Raw genomic sequence first — 13,437 nt, forward strand, 5'->3', positions numbered from 1 at the left:
TCCTGGGCTGCATCGTAAAGATAATTTTTTCACCCCAGTGAAGTCTGGCTGAATTCTCAGATTTGTATCTATTGCTTCATGTTTTAGGAGTGGACCCCCTGAAGGTACCCTGGAGTTGGAAGCAAATGTGTAACTGTCTATGACAATCTTTTCAAAATCAAATGATGGTTTACTCTTAGAGATGAAAGCAGATATGACCTACAAATTGTATTTTAATATTAATTGTATTAATATTATTTCTGTACCATGATAGAATTCAAGGAAAGAAATGAGGTTTAAGACTGTGAAAACTGAGAGTCATTCAGACTCTTGAATTGGAGATAGATGGATTAGAAGAGTGGACTGTTAGATGGATAAGAAAGGGGTTGGATGGTGGCACTCAGAGAATAGTGATCAGTGGCTCCGAGTCCCAGTGACATCAGTGATAATTGGTGTCCCTCAGGGGTCTATTTTGGGGCCAGTGTTATTTGATATCTTCATTAATGTCATAGACAAAGGCATCGAGCATCCCCTCAGCAGCAGGATGTTCTGGTGGGTTTACTACTGCTGTTCTTGTGAATATTTAGCTATTTATAAGAAGTGAGACGTCTCCAAGAAGTGGGACCCAAACGTTCCTCCCATGTGTGCAAAGTAGAAGAGTCAGGATGTGAATTAATTTTCAAAAATCCAAGGGAAGTACTTACACAGCAAAACTATTGTCCATACTAATGGGCTTTTTTCTGTTCAGAAATTCCACCTTGGACAAATAGTTTAAATTTTATTAAACTATATCCTTAAAAACTCACAACAGTAAGGTTCCCCAGTGAGTGATGCTCAAGACTGGTCTGTTTTCATGCCTCCACTCCTTTCAGCAGGCTCAGTACCAGTTTTCTCTCTTCCAATATGGCTGTGACATTTCTTGTCCTCTGTTCCCGGTGTTTTCTAACTTTTTCATTGCCTTTTTGAGCTTTTGGCCCTAAGCCTTCACAAACAAACTGTGCAATGCACCTGGAATCAAGGAAGAAAGTGCTGCTTAATTATTAAGTTAAATATTGTCTCCTGACCCTTATAAAGAATTTTTCATCTGTTGCTTTTCCTGGTTATTTCCCAACCGCTTGCTATTAAGTTAAACAGATATGGTTGAATACTGCATATTCAAACAACCTGTAGCAAGTATTCGTAAATTATTACAGGAAAACTCCCTGCCTTCCAAAGAAAAGCAGATGTAAATTGAATTCTCTGGGAAACTTGGCCTTTGATGGTGTGCCTCTCTCCATGGTCACTGCTCACCATTTGTTGTCAGGGCCTCAACAAACTTCCAAAGACCAGAGGTATTTTGTCTCCCATTGATTCAAGGCATTGGAGTTTCCAGATAATTCTGTCAAAGAACTGTCAGACTCATTAATGCAATTTCTTTTAACACCTGATGGTCTCAGTATCAGTTCTCAGCTGACACATATGGAAGCATTAACTTTTACTGTTGGTCAAGATTCATTAAAGAAGCTGAAATGAACTATTGCAAACTGTGTCTCGTCTTTCCATTCTCTCAACTTCTCTGTGACTGTAGCGCTACCTCATTCCTTTTCTGCTCATTGTCAATTGTCTCTTAATATAAAACAAGGTTTAAAAGATCTGGTATACAGCATAGTAACCCACCAAAAATCTGAGCCACAAAAATTCATATTCATATTCTTCATATTCTTTGAAACTGAAGACAGCAGCAATGTGAACTTTAAAAGAAAGCCCACTGCATATTTATAGGGAACCTCAATTCCATTTTCACAGAATAAATGGTATTTTACACTCCACACCATTTAGACCTCAATCTCTCTTCTGGCAAACCAAGCTGTTATTTTTTGTGGATTGTTCCTAAGTCATTTATTTTCAGGCCATGGCACCACTGATAACAGCACCTTTGAAGTCAGGTAGAGATTATTAATTTGCTGTGAATTTTCTGAGGAGCTTCATCTTCTTTCTATACACATACAATAAAAGCCATAAAAGTGAAAATGAAGGTACCAGTCACAAACAAAATTAAGCTATCAAACTCTCTGGTTTCAGATTAATTCTGGGCAGTGCAAAAAGCCAAGCAACTTTTACTTTTTAATGTGGAACATGATGTTTTAGGGTTCCTGAAATACATTCCGGGGAATGAGGTCTGAGGGCATTCAAAGGCTCAGAACTCTGGGCAATGAGCCCCACAGCTCCATCCAGCCACCCTCGGGGGGCACGGAAGAGGAAAATCATTATTTGTGGCACAAATTTCAGCTTTCCATCAAAGACCACAATTACCAGTGTGCGCGTGTCTGTGTCTGTGTGTGTCTTCCCTACAAGAAAAGACTGCATCAGTCTATACAGGTTGGATACCCTGAGGAATTTCTTCACAGAAAGGGTGATCAAAAATTGGAACACACTGCCCAGGGAGGCGAAGTCACCGTTCCTGGAGATGTTAAAGAAAGACTGGATGTGGCCACGGTCTGGTTGACACGGTGTGTTCGGTCACAACTTGACCTCGATGACTTCTGAGCTTTTTTCCGATACAACTGATGCTGTAACTCCGGGTTACAGACCGGTAACTCCGGGATTCACCTTGGCGTGAAGGTCCGGTGAGGCCACGGCGGCCGCGCCCGCGCCCCTGACCGCCGGGGAGTGCTGAGCCTCGGGCTGGGGCAGCGGGGAACTCCCGATCGGGGGCGGCCAAAGGGACCACCGTGTGCCGGGGAGGGGGCTGATAGCCACCCCGCGAGGCCCGTGATCCCCGGGCCAGCTCTGAACAGGGACAGCGGGGCGATGGGCAGCAGCACACGGACGGGCGCAGCGGGTCGCCCTCCGTCTCTCCCCGCCTCACAGCAGCCCTCGGGCTGCCGGGCGCATGCGCGGAGGCGCCGCCCGCTCCGCCGAGCGCGCAGCGGGCGTTGGGGCAGCGCGGGGCGGCAGCGCCGGCCCTGCTCCGCACCCGGGCGGCGGCGGCGAGTGCGGGCAGAGCTGCGGGCTGGGACGGTGAGTGCGAGGTGAGCTGCGGGCTGGGGCGGTGAGTGCGGGCAGCGGCTGCCCGGCGCGGGGACGGCGGGAGCGGTGCCCGGAGGGAGCGGCCGGGGCGGGGGTCCCGCAAGGGGAACCCTGAGGGGAGTGAGGGTGGAACGCGCCCCGCTGCCCTCCGGCAGCCAGCAGCAGCCCGGTAAACTCCTCTCCAAGCGTTTGTGCTATTTCCAGTTAAGCCGGGGGAGAAAACGTGTGGAGTGTGTTGAACAAAAGAAGAATCCTGCTGGATTTCTCTTTTGGAAGCAGTTAGCGACTCTCTCCGAAACAGGCGGCTGATACATTTTTCTCCGAAGTTTTAAAAAACACCATCCCCCAAAACAAACCCACGGAGCACAGCCGCAGCGATCCGAAGCTCTCGTATTCCTGGTAAAACTTTTTTCCGCTGTCGGCAGGGTCACTCCGAGGCCCCGTCTGTGCGGAGCCGCGGTGCCGGGACGGGCGGCGCGGCCGAGGCTGTGCGCGCTGGGCTGGGAAGGTGTGCTTGGGAATGAGCCCGAGCTCCCGGGCTCTGCGGGACTTCTGCTAGGCCTGGTGCTGGCAAGGGAACGATTCATCCACATCCACAGGAAACAGGAGGGGCAGAGGGAGCCTCAGTGTTACCACAGCTGAAGCTGGGATTGAATGTTGCATTGGTTGAGGAGCGGAGAGCAGGCAGTGGTTGGGCTTGTTGGGAACAAAACAGAGAAGAATGGAGCCCGTGAGTAAAAGGAAGAGGACTATAGGCGCATGAAAACATTTGAAAGAATTGCAAGTTTTCATAGAAAAGTTCGTGAAGAGGGACAGTTACGCGGATGTTGGTGTTCTAGATTAAAATCAAGACCTTAAATTTATTATTACTATGGACCGTCACTGGAAAAACCCTAGTTGTACTTTTTCTGCTCATTACCACCTCTTGTACCATCTTCTCCCCGTGCTGGCACCATTGTTGATACAGCAGGGGAGGGGAGTGGCATGAAGCATTACCTGCCGGCTCAAACTGACCTTTTAAACACTTTTTCTGATTAACCTAGTTAGTAATCACATCTGTTCCTCTGCACTGCTGTAGAGTTGCTTATACTGGCTCAAGGAGATGTGGTTGGGAGGGAAAGAGGTTTTTTTTAGTTGTACATAAATGAGTAGGTATGCATGTAGAAGCCCTGTTTTTTTAATGTACACGTGTGTATTATGCACACAGACACGCACACCTGTGTAAAGGGGTTGTGCAACTGGGAGATTGAACATTCTGGCCCTTGTGTTGAACAGAGGGAGTGCCATTGATAAAGCAATTGTGGGGGAGGTTTACAAGTGCAAGAGGTGATGAGCAGTGTGAGGAGACTTACCCAGTAAAGGTGACTGAGATTGCAAGAGTAGTTCTTGCTGAACCAGGGGAGTGAGAAGCCAGAGAGGAGGTGACAGGGAACAGGAGTGAGATTTTTATTTACCTGTTCAGTTTCAGCCATCTCGCTTCAACCTCTTTTAGACTAGAAAACTTGAACAGATTAGGCTGGAACCTGGGATTCTGTGTAACTCTGTATTCCTGGAACTAGCAAATATCAGGCAATTCACAGGTGAAACTTGGATTATCCTTTTCTCATATAAGTTAATACAGAAATTCGTGTCCAACTGGTGTTGGACACAAAACAGCAAAGCATTGCATCTGGTTGTAATACATACAGGTGCTGAGATTATAGCTTGGTGATATCAGTTGTCTTTTGAGAGAAGTGGACAGGTTTACACAGAGTATCTGTACTAATAGTGCCATTTCCAGAAACACAAGTGGAGAACTGAAGTTTTGAAGTTAGCTTTAATTCAGTCTCTTCATACATCTAGATCAAACTGCAGTTTTCTATTAAGTAATAACATTGCTTCTTGCATAAAAATCCTGTTGTACTCAAGGTATTAAAGAAAAATATTTTGGTCTCATCTTCTTTACTTTGCTTGTGTGATGTTGAGACATTTTCTCGATCTGACTCAAATCTGCATCAAATTCTGCTTTGACTATGGAATTACAAGTTTTCTTGTATCCTCTGTTGTGCTTATCATCTCAGTACTCAACTAGTTCCCCTCTTAATTTACAAAAGTCTTTTAAGGCAAGGAAATGACCCTCCCATTCCACAGGAAGAGTGAAAGATAAAACTATGGAGACTAAATCTGGTCCAGGTAGGATCTGATTTTCTTCAGGGTATTGAGTTCAGTTGTCCTCATTTATGTTAAGTGCACAGGTGCAAATAAATTGAATGTCTGTTCTAAACCTGTTCTGCTTTTGCAAATCAACTAGTCATATTTTGGGAGATGCATCCCTAAAATAAAATGTACCTAGTTGGTGTCCACATTGGAACAACATTTTTAGGTAATTTATCTAGAGTCATGAATAAATTCTGTGGCAGAAGTACACTTCAGGAGAGTGCTAACCTACTTCACACTACAGCAGTGTGAACCATTTTTGTTTGCCCTGTCATTTTAAACAGCTCCCTTTTCCTGTGATCCTCTTGTCCATCATTTTGTTCTGCCTGCTTCTGTGACTTCCCTCACCTGTGATAGTGTAACAATTTCCGTATTCTTTTGGTGAGGCAGATCACAGGACCAATCAAGTTGAAAACAAAGACTTATCAGACTTACTTTTGGCTCTTACCTGGCTCTTAGAAACAGCTGGACAGGCAGGGAACAAGAGGTGTGGTTGGTAGCACTTACCCCAGGTACAAGTACTGGGGATAAACAAACTCATTTTGTGCCTCTGCCTCCCTCTTCCACTATTCTGGGAAATCCTATATGTGTCATTTTTTCCCAATTACTCAACAAATAACACCAGATTCCTGTAGGCAAGAATTTTTTTTTTTTTTTTTTTTTTTTCACCATCCTGTTAAAAGCTTTTGTTTTCAGTTTGTCAGCTCAGTCCTGATTCTTGTTGCTCGTTTTCATCTTGCTTTTTCATGAATTCCCATCAACTGTATTTTCAGGATGCTCTCTGGTCTGGCTGGTGTTTCTTTAATGGTTGCTTTGCCTCAGCCTCCAAAGATAATCTACTTTCTTGCCCCCTCCATTGCTTCCTCCCCTCTTCCCCATTATAAACAAAAGCACTTGCAGCATGCAGTAGAGCACCCTACAGAGCTGGCAGAGGAGTGGGCTGAATGACCTAATGTCTCGTCTGTTCTCCTGCCAGCTGAGTTCAGATGTTGGTAACTGTTTGACCTTTTAAAATCTAATCTGACCATACCCAGCCCTTTCCTTGTTTACCGTTGCTTCTCTTACTGATTCTTGTTAAGTAAAATTTGATATGCATTTGTGAGGTTTGAAATACATTTAACTCATTCTTTTCTTGCTGACACTTTTGATGATGCTGATTTATCAAGTAATCGGTGTTTTAATCAAGGTTCCTGAATACTATTATTAGAATAGCTACATTTCAAAAGCAAAGCCTGTCTTCATATTGACAGTTAAAGAAATTCCATGCTAACCACCTAAAATCACACCATGGATTTTGGCTCACTAGGAAAACACATCTGTTGAGAGTCCTTTTATGCCTGTTTCAGGCTGTTGCTTAATTTTAATAATACATAATCGCTATGTAAAATAGCTTTAACTTTTAATAAAAGGTATCTGTTCAGAACTACATTTATAAAATGAGACAAATACATTTCCACAGCCCAGTGTACTGGAGTTAGCATCCAGGGCTGAGACATGCACAGTGTAGTAGCACAAGAAGTGTTGCCCATTTTCAAACCAGTGAAACAGCTATTTTGTGTAAAAAGATAACTTTTTTGACCATAGATGTCTTTGCATGAGAGAGAGACAGACTGTCCTGCAGTTGCATCTTGGAAGATCTTTGGGATCGCATGCATTTTACACATTTCATTGTGCATTTTACCTGCTCAGTGGAGTGTTTCATTTAAAACATTTGAATCAGCCTTCTCATGTTGCTTCTGAAATTACTTTTGAAAGCTGGCATCTCATATTTGAAGATCACACCCTCAACATACTTCCTGTTTTTCATCTTAGTGGTCAGTCTGTACCAATATGATTACTCCAAGAGTGGTCAAATTAAGTAATGCTGAAATCCAGAGATAACCATGTGAAGTGTAGGATAGGAGTAATTTTTCATACATAAAACTTAATCCCAGTGAAGTATTCATTTTGTTACCTGAAACTACAGAAAATCTATATTTGCCAGAACTTCAGGGTGGGTGAGATTTTTTGTTTGTTTGTTTACACCAAGAATTGTGGTAATTCTGGATATTCCTGTTTTGTTGAGCTCTTTGGTTTCCTGTAGTATAACAATGGATGGCCCAGTTTCAAGATTCATTTTACAGCAATTCTTCATTAAAATCCCAATTGTTAAATTAACCATTTAACATAACTGTTTAAACTGTAATTTTTATTATAATCAGCTGTATTTGTAAATGTTTCCTACTTGGCACTGAAGTGTGAATTTGTTAGCTCACTGGTGTGAAGGCAGTTTATGGAATCCTAGCAGGAAAATTCATAAATAGTGGCTTCATCAGACATGTGAACTTTTGCACCTGGCTGTTTACTCCAGGTTTATCAGTTAGTTGTTTACTGACCTTGTGTGTATTCTTCAGCTTTTATTTGCAGACTGTAACTCTTCAAAAGATTTACTAAATAAACCTGGGAGGAGAAACAACTTTCTGTTTGTCTTTCTGTCCCTGGTTTCCCTTCTCATGACTATAGGGAATGGGGAAGGGTTAAATGAGGTTTCAGTGTCAGAATTAGGTTAATCTCCTGCTCGTTTTCCTACAGATTTCTCCCGTGGCAGCTAAAATGAGCACAGTCTGTGATACTTTATTTAAATACTGCTGAGCACTTCTGAGTATCAGAAATGGAATGGACTCGCTGCACTGTTTGCTGTTTGCTACAGTTGCTTGTCAGAGCTGTGGGCAGCAGCGAAATAAAGGCAAGGCCTATTGACTCTGTGGCTGTGTAAGCGGCTTAACTGATCTAAGCTTGTCCCACTTCCTTTTCCGCTCCATCCTTGCTGGGTTTTGCATTTTGACTGCTTCCCTGGTGGTCTCAAATGCAGCAGGGACCTGACCTGTTTTATTTTAAAACAAGCGAGAAGGTGAGAAGGTGAACAAGCTCATCTTTTATGGAAAGGCCAGTTAGGGTGAAATGTAAAGAAGTGCCCAGCTACAAGCTCATCAGATCTGCAGTTCTCAAAAATGGAAGTATCAAAGCACTTTCACTGCTTGTTAGGAACTCTTGGCAAAGATTTGACCAAAGTTTTCATCTCAATATAAGAAAGAATTTTTTTACAGTTAGATCAATCATTCACTTGGAACAACCTCCCCAAGAACATGGGGGAGTCCCCATAACCAGAGGGGTCATTTTTTTGTGATTGGACAGGGTGCTAGATAACCTCACCTGGGCTGCCTTCCACACAAAAGGTTGGACCAGACAATCTTTTGACATTCCTGCTCTATGATTCTATGAAACTGTTTGTATGGGTGAAGCTGTGATCCTTATTTCCTCATAAATGACAGTTTGAATTAGATGTTAGTTCTATCTTGCAGTGTTTTCTCCAGTTACAATGTTCAGAATGCCTCCATCCTCTAGACCAGTGTGCTTCCTTTAGGAAAAATGCCATGAATTTAAGGATTTCTACTGCTCTGTAGTAGCTGATTGGAAGGGACCATAGTAAAATTGCTGGACTAGAGGTCACAAGGGATGCAAAACTAGCTGCCTGAGAGGCTGACTTTGGTGGGAGGTACAGTCTGGAAAGTTCACATTTCCTTTCTGTGGCTGTCCTGGGGAGCAGAGGAGGAGAGGGGGTCAGTGGGAGAGGGACAAAGCCAAAGTGCAGAGCGCAGAACAGTGTCAGCCACATCAGGGGGCTGATCCCCAGTGAAGGGTAGGTGGCAGTGGCAGGAAAGGAGGAAAAATTCCTTAACTTCTCTTCAAGACTGAAGTCAGAAAATGTTTTGCTGTACCCTAAATGTATAAATGAGCTTTGTGGGTAGGTTTGTTCAAATCCTGCTCAGAAAAAATAAAATGAAGTGCAATGCAGTAAAATAATTGTGCATCTTCACATGTTTGGAAATTCAGGTAAAGTTGTGTGAGAAATAACAGATGTGGGCGTTGAGAGAGGGAAATAAGAGTATTTAGTATTTAAAATTTACTTTTTTTTCCCCCCCAGTTTGCAGGGCTCTTTACCCTTCTGTTTTACTGCAGCTGCTCTGTGGATTCTGGTGGTGTGCAACTTTCTGTATGCTCTTTTTATGCAATTCCCCAGTGTGACAGAAAACTTAATAAAATCTCTAAAGGAGTTGTGCCTCATTATCTTTTGCCTAGTTACCATATAATTCAATGAGATGAAATATGTGTTTATGACTCTTTCATAACTTCTCTGCAATTTGATTTTTGGTTGACTGGAAAATCCCATTAAAGCATGCTCTGAAATGTTGTCATATATGCATTGCTTCAGGGGAGGACAGGCAGGGTGGAAATTTATATTAAAGCATGCTGACGGTGCATAAATGCTTGGAAGAGAAGGCTTTGTTTGCACATTTCTCTAGCTTAGTTTAGCACTTCACAAAGGAATTACTTTTTATTGGTTTGGGGTTAATTTTTCTACATTAAATGGGGTATTAGACATTGGCCTAGCAAACAAGTGCTAAATGCAGTTTCTGTTACGGGCAGAATGTTGCCTCATCACAGAAAAACAAAATAAGCCTCATTAAGTAGAAATCTTATGTTTGCTATAAAATTATTGCACACAAAGGTACCAATGTGAAATTACCCAGGTTCTTTTTTACTGCAGAAATGCACATTCTGAGATCTACAATCTTTCTGGAGTTTCTTAATAGCTGCTTGAAAAATACTGATAGTTTAGAGGTGATCTGATTTTTGAAAGTAGCGGTTGCTGCTTGCCTTTCACAATATTGTAATAATTCCAAGAAAGACTTCAGTGAGTTGAGGAAAATATTTTTCAAATGTATGGAATTGCCAGGTCTCTCTTTTTCTGTGAAAAGAGCAGAATTGAATATTGGCTACAGATTAATAGAGTTGGAGGCTGAATCTTGTACAGCCAGTTTGTGTTATTGGAAAAACTGTAAAGGTATTATTTGTGACACTTGGGTCATAGTTTTGCTTTATAAGCTGTGTTGGGAAAGAAAGTATCTGTAAGAGTTTCAGAGCAGATTAAATAGTACATTGTTAGCTTTGATCTTATGACCTTTTCTGAGCAGACAAACACTGTACCTGTAATGAAATTACATTTCTGTGAATGGACTGTGCCCAGAGACTGTTCCTTGGCTCTTCCCTCTCATGTCTAGGGAGGTATAATATAAAATAAAAGTAGTACTCTTTACTTTTTTTTTTTTTTTTTTTTCCTTCCCTACCTAACCCATATATGCTTTTAAAAGGCAGAAAGCACTGTTGTACTCTACTTTCTACTTATTAGGAATGCTTTGATGTGTTGATTTGGGAGACCAGAGACAATGAAAAAGAGAGATTGTAGGTGGTGAGTAGGATCTTTAAGGAGACCACATGCTATCTATCAACTTGTTTTCTGATTGTGTCATGGAATTAGGTGCTGATATTTGCTCCCCTGGTCCTGATCCAGTTTTAAAGCACTTTGGAGAGGAACTGGATGTAGTTACCCATTTTGTACTGGGCACTGGACTCTTCTCCTTTCACAGCCATGTAGTCAACAATAAAAGCTACATCTGGAGAATTATTTTATAGTAACCACCAAATCTCACTCTCATTTATTGATGTCCTTTCTAGTTGTTTTAATTTATTTTTACTTTTGTCCTGAGCAGCATCCTAGAGCGGCAAGTTCCATGAATTACACACTGTGTGAAATTTCAGGTCCTTTGGTTCATTTACATCTGTGTCAGCTGAGGTCAGTGGGTACCCTCCAGTTTCTCATGTTATGAGAAGTAATGCTTGGCTTCCATGTGTTACAGTTAGATCAACTGAATATCTGCCTTCTCTGAACTGAGAGGTTTGTTATACAGTGATGATTTAAACACAAAGGATATTTTCCTTCTTTCCAAATGAATAGCAACATGTAATTTTTCATCCATAGACAATGCAGTTTTCAGCTGAAGTTGGGAGCTGCTGACTGTTCCTCAGTTTGTTGTCTGTAAAGCATCAGGAGATGCTCTGAACCACAAAAGCAAAACTGGCTTGTTTGTAATCTAGAGAACAGATGCAAATGTTTCATTTGTATGAAAACAGGGACAGAATAGGGGAGGAAAATAAGATGAGTGCACGTTCAAAGCTCCTAATTTAGGGAGGCTGTGAATAAAAACATTCCATGGTATTCTGATACAGTTCATGGTTTGGGGTTTTTTTTGTGTGTGTGTGTGTTTTGGTTTTTGTTTGTTTGTTTGTTTGTTTGTTGGTGGTTTTTTTTTTTTTCTTTTTTTTCTTTTTCTTTAAAAGTGCTAGCAGGTCCATTGATTATTTTATCTTACTATAAATTAAAAAAAAAATACATGCTATTTAATAAGCAGCTGTCACTTTACTAGTATAACATAGGATTTTATCAATGCACTATTTAACATTTCAGCTACCTGTAAATATGTAGCAAAGGGATCATGTTTTTCCTCTGGCTTATTATGTATTGACTTTGTGTGTTACTCTATGATTTTAGAAGCTGGTGACATTTTGGAGAGGAAGTTATTGAAAGTATCAGTAACGGTGATCATAAACTCGATGTTAACTTTGTAGTCTGTAATTGTACTCCTTAGGGGGGTGTGTGGGAAGAATGTGCTTTTTTTGCTTGGGGAGGTGAGGGCTGGCTAGGTTGTCTCATAGTTCCTGGATTAGCTGTCTCTGTGTGTCTCTCTTTCTGGTGTTTCTGAGAAACTACTCCAGTTTTTCAGGTTTTTAGCCTTAAACTGGGCCCTGTGGTGTCCTGTGTATTAGCAGGATATAATTTCTGCTTCAGTAACATAATTTTTGAAGACAGAAGAAAAGCACATAGACTGCTTCAGAAATCTCTTACACTCTGGTGAGATTTTTTTTATTTTTGAGAGGTTTTATTTTTTCATTTGCTTTTTAGTTTGAGAGAGCTTCACATTACCTTTGTTTTTGTCAGCTTATTTATCAGAGTAATTTTGTAGCCTCACAGAAAGTTTTTCCCAAACATTCACTATCACCCTGTAATAACCTTTGGCTCTTTGCTGGGAAATCATTTTATAGAGGTTCCTTCCTCAGCTACTTACTGTTGTGAGTGTGGTCATACAGTGCAGGTTGGGTGTATCTGCAGAGGCATTTTGGTTCAATTTAGGAATTTTCCAGTTGTCACTACTTTCTGTGCTTTGGTTTGCATTGCAAAAACATTTCAAAACACTCAGACTGAGATATTTTTGCATGAAGGTAAGCCTGAAGATAAACCCTAAGAGCTGCTGTCCCACTGCCAGATGGTGCTCAGCTCATGAAAGCAAATTAGTGCTACCCCAAAGTAGAATTCTTGACCTCTGCTGTGTAAGTGTTGGGTCCTCAGCACCAACTCCAGTTCAGGTGGACTCCTGGTGCTCTGCATTCCTAGCTAATGTGAGTGTAGTCTTGGATAGAGGTCATTATTATGCACTTAGAGGTAATTATTCATGGCCACTGTAATTGCTTCAGATAAGTTGTCCAGCTATTCAAGCTAAGTTAGAATAGATGATATCCAAGTGGCTGACAAGTTAGATTTGTCAGCTGGCACCCAAACACTAATTAGGTCAGGGAGCACCAGATCTACAGTGAAGCTCTGTTCCTGTCTCTGTTGCCTTTTCACCTTTCCCACTACTAATCTGACTTCCCCTCCATTCCCTCACATGCTTATCCTTGTTATCCAGCTGCTACACCAGATCACAATATTTTGACATCTCACCCATGCTGGCAGTGCTCTTTTCCTGTTCTCATGTCTTTAAGCTAGGGCTTAAAGGGCTGTGGAGCTGTGCCTGGTCCTGGACATGGTGTTTGCTTCCTGACTGCCCACTTTCTGCTGGCAAAGTACATAATGATTTCCAGGTGCCAAAGGCACCATGACTTCTGAGGTAACTGCTGCAATTGGTAAACCCATCTTCACTTCACTGAAGAGCATTAATGGCTTTTCTCTGTTCTTCTTGGTCATTGATTTTCATGAAAAATGTGTGGGAGCACGGAAGAAATCTCAGTGTCAGATTTAGTTAAAAGGTACTGGCAGAGGAACAGAATGTGGAATAGATAAGTGACAAGGAACAGAATGTGGAATAGATAAGTGATATAGCATCAATTTTGTGTCCAAATAAAATCAGGATAAAAACACATCCTACTGTGAAAGCTTTATTTAATTGTTCATCATTCTCACTTGAAAAAGGAGATGAATTGGTTATTGTTATATCAACATTTCAATGGATTATCAAGTTAAATGCTCTAAATTTGAATTCCTAAGACATGGGAGATTGTATAACCTAAATCGATGTCTTCTGACAGTAGCTTACAGAA

At 41.6% G+C, this 13,437-nt stretch overlaps 1 protein-coding gene across 3 annotated transcripts in view; it reads left to right on the plus strand.

The window, feature by feature from the left end:
- Positions 1 to 2,906: 2,906 nt before the first annotated feature.
- Positions 2,907 to 13,437, plus strand: part of PRRG1 (proline rich and Gla domain 1) — a 30,394-nt gene continuing 19,863 nt past the window's right edge. Inside the window, exon 1 of one of the 3 annotated variants that reach the window (XM_040054556.2) lies at positions 2,907 to 2,979. The gene's annotated coding sequence lies outside the window, so the exon portion shown is untranslated. Of the gene's footprint in view, positions 2,991 to 3,334; positions 3,388 to 13,437 lie in introns of those variants that run through there. The other 2 variants (XM_040054555.1, XM_040054558.2) reach the window with 2 other exon arrangements.

Source organism: Hirundo rustica, chromosome 2 (assembly GCF_015227805.2).
Source record: "Hirundo rustica isolate bHirRus1 chromosome 2, bHirRus1.pri.v3, whole genome shotgun sequence".
NCBI lineage: Eukaryota > Metazoa > Chordata > Aves > Passeriformes > Hirundinidae > Hirundo > Hirundo rustica.